This window comes from Adiantum capillus-veneris, chromosome 21 (genome assembly GCF_014529385.1).
Source record: "Adiantum capillus-veneris isolate H3 chromosome 21, ASM1452938v2, whole genome shotgun sequence".
Lineage (NCBI taxonomy): Eukaryota > Viridiplantae > Streptophyta > Polypodiopsida > Polypodiales > Pteridaceae > Adiantum > Adiantum capillus-veneris.
Window position 1 is genome coordinate 43,056,072 of NC_140951.1, and position 3,741 is coordinate 43,059,812.

The following is a 3,741-nucleotide window of genomic DNA, read 5'->3' on the forward strand; positions in this document are numbered from 1 at the left end:
CTTGTTTTATCCCAAGAGGGGATCATTGCCGCCAGACTTACATGTTTTTTCGAACTCAGATTGGGTCGGTTGTTTTGACACATGAGTGTCCAATAGTGGTTTTTGTTTCATGCTTGACAGTTCATGTATATCATGGTTGAGAAAGAAGCAACCTACTATGACCACTTCTAGTTATGAGGCTGAGTACAAGGAAGTCTTCGCAGCTACGGTTGAGTGTGTATGGCTCAAACGCCTTACGACTGATTTGGGTGTTGGACAGGACACTGCCAACACTATTTACACTGACACTCAGAGCGCATTGACAGTTGTAAGGTACCCAATATTTCATGCTCACACATAGCACATTGAGGTGCATTACCACTATGTCAGGGAGAGGCTCTCAACAAGAGAGATTAGCTTGGTTTATGTGCCAACACACGACAACCTTGCAGATCTTTTCACAAAGGCATTGTCTTGTGAGAAGTTCAAAGCTTTCCACAAAGCTTTGGGCTTACTCCCCTTTGTGGACTGATTATGTCCTTAGGGTATGGCACTTTCCTTTACTGTATGTGCCAGTTTTCGTTCACCGCATCTCTCCTAGGGGGGATTTGTTACCATACACATGTGGTAGTGTTGTGTGTGAACACACTTAAGACCGTCGGGGCATTTTTTACCCTCAATAGGAGGTTTTTCCCCCCGTGCACTACATATACACCCATCGTTCTAGGTCTATCCATCTTTCCATGGCACACTAAGTAATACACTCTCTGTTGTGTGCCTTGAGCTTCCTTCATCTTCTCTAAGCTGTGTGTGTTTTTCTGCAACCCTAATTCCAACAAGTTTCTCCTAATGTCTATCTCTCCTTCTTTCCCTCTCTACGTTTATCTCTATTTCTCTCTTTTCTTCTTCCATCTTTATCTCTCTCTCCCTCCCTCCCTCCCTCTCTCTCTCTCTCTCTCTCTCTCTCTCTCTCTCTCTCTCTCTCTCTCTCTCTCTCTATCTATCTATTCCTTTTCCGCTTTCCTCTCTCACTCTTTCTCTCTCCTTCTCTCTCTCTCTCTCTCTCTCTCTCTCTCTCTCTCTCTCTATTTTTTTAATTCATTCTCTTTCTTATGTTTTTTTTTGGCCTTTTGTTTAATGTTTAAATTTTTTGGTTTTATTTTTTTTATTGAAAAAAGTATATCAACATCTTTTAAGTAGAACACTTTTTATCCTAATATAACACTAACTTAACACTAAACAATCAAAAGAAAGAAGCAATCATTTCTTCTCTTTATGTACTTTAACACTAATTTAAACATATATTGTCCATTAAGCGTACTCTAACAATCAAAAGAAAGAAGCAATCATTTCTTCTCTTTATGTACTTTAACACTAATTTAAACATATATTGTCCATTAAGCGTACACTAATCTCTCTCCCTCTCTCTCTCTCTCTCTCTCTCTCTCTCTTTCCTCTCTGTATTTTTGCTATTCCTATAATCACACTCACAAGCTAATCATTTGCTAACCACAAGTTCATCACACTCTCTCAAGCATTGTCGCTCGCGACCAATCGAATACTCAAGCAAGCAAGTAAAGTGAGGCAAAGAAGCAAACACTGTCTACAAATATGCAAGAGGTATGCGATTTTCCATTTGTCTATCCTAATGTATGCGTGTTTAAGACAATAGGGTACGGTGAGTTGTTAAAAGAGCTTACCTCTATTTGATTTCTCCACGGTTGTATCTTCTTGCATCCTCTAGGTGAAGGCAAGGCGTGTGATCACACTCCCACTAGCTCTACTTCGACAACTTCTCTCTAGTGTTCATCACACAGGGAGGTATGACAATTTAGTTTTGCCACGCAATTGTGAGTAGGTGAGTGACTACCTTCTTTACTTTTATTTGGTTGTGACATTAATTATACCAATTAATGTTACTCATTTTGAACTTCTCTTCTATAGGTCATCTATATCCCAACAATCCACTAACCAAAGCTTTGGTTTGTAGTTCCCGTAACACCTCAAGAGAGAACCATTTTTTCCACTAATGAAGTGGAGATCATCTTCGACCCTCTTCCACCTACTACTTTGGAGGAAAGGGAAACAGAGGAGAGAGAGATGGATGATTCAAGTCCCATGGCCACAAGTCTTAGCGAAGATGATTTCCATGATAATGATGATGATGATGAGATGGAGGATGATGAATTTGAAGATGATGAAGCAAACATTTCTCTCTTTATTGATTTAGGAGCCATGGGCTTAGAATTGGATGGCGCTCTTTGTAGAGATCTTTCGGAAGATGATTCAAAAACATTTGTTGTGTCGTCCATTCATCACTCTCCTCCTCTCTTTTTCTCTCTCTAATTTTGTGAATAATGCTAGATTAAGTTAATAAATTGGGAGTGATTAATTTAATCGATAACAAAATATTTATATTTTTTGGGACAATTATTTATTAAATAAAGCATTACGATGCAAGTGGCGCTAGTGTTTTGTGTTGTGAGCACTGCGAGAGTGCTCTAAAGAAGAGCTTTAAGAAAATATTATAGGTGCTACCATCTTGTAAAATGTGGGTACACTTCACTCTATCATCCCCATGCCTCGAGAAAAGATGTTGTCCATGTTTCACTTGAAGGATGTTGTTGCAAGATAGTGCTTCAAGAAACTAACATAGGTGCTACCATCTAGTAATTTGTGGACACACTTCACTTTATCATTCTCATGCCTCAGTTGAAGATGTCGTCCATGTTTGGCTTCTCATCTCTGACAATGCTTACTTTACATGGATGGAGGCATGTACATAACTTTAAGATGGACCACGCTCTTTGTAGTTTCATATTTATCCACATAGCTATTATTTCATGTTTTAATATCATTTTTTTGAAATTTTATATAATGTTTTAAAATTTTTTTCACAAGAAATAGGGGGAACACCAAAATTTGAATGATTAAGCACCTAATCTAGGTTCGGTAATAAACACGATAAACACGGCGATAATAAATGCGGTAATACCTGTGGATATAGCCACAGGTAATATTTGAAATACAAACCTCCCCAAAAGAGTTGATGGCCTCTCTTAGTGTCTGAGTCTTTTTCGTTGTCCCTCCTCCAATATTGTTCACACTAGGCAGTGGAAGATTTGCATAGAGCTGTTTCTTCTGTCGGTTCAGTCTGAAACCCAGCCTAATTGAAGGCATGCCTTCTGATTGGATCACTTGTTCTCTTCAACGTTACATTTTTTCAATTTCTAGCGCTATCTCCAAGGCCTCACATTTTATAAGCCACCTCATGGACAATTCACGAGAGGCGATTGGTCAGCTTCGGGTATCACCACAATGGCTAGAGATAGAGACAGGAAGAGTTGCACATACCCCCGAGATGAGAGGTTCTGCCACTTTGCACAGAGAGAGTAATTGAGGACGAGGAGCACTCTGTCTATAGATGTATAGCATATTAGAGAAATAGAGATAGATATGAGGCTCCTTTCTCAAGACAGCTCGTCCTACGACATTCCATGTAGTCTAGAGATCAATGCTAGTTTTGTCATTTTCTCGTGGAGATAGCGAGACATAGTTGGCATCTATAGCTGTACCGAAGGGTGGCAGATAGTCACAGCTTACATAATTCTTCCAAAGGACCCTAGAGGAGTCACCCTACAACAAGCTGAGAGGGTCAGAGCTAGGAGTTGTAGAGCTTCGAGACTCCATCACATATAGACCTAGGGTCGCCAATAGGAGGCAGCCTAGGATAGATTTTCTCAAATTCTGGCAGACCCAGCT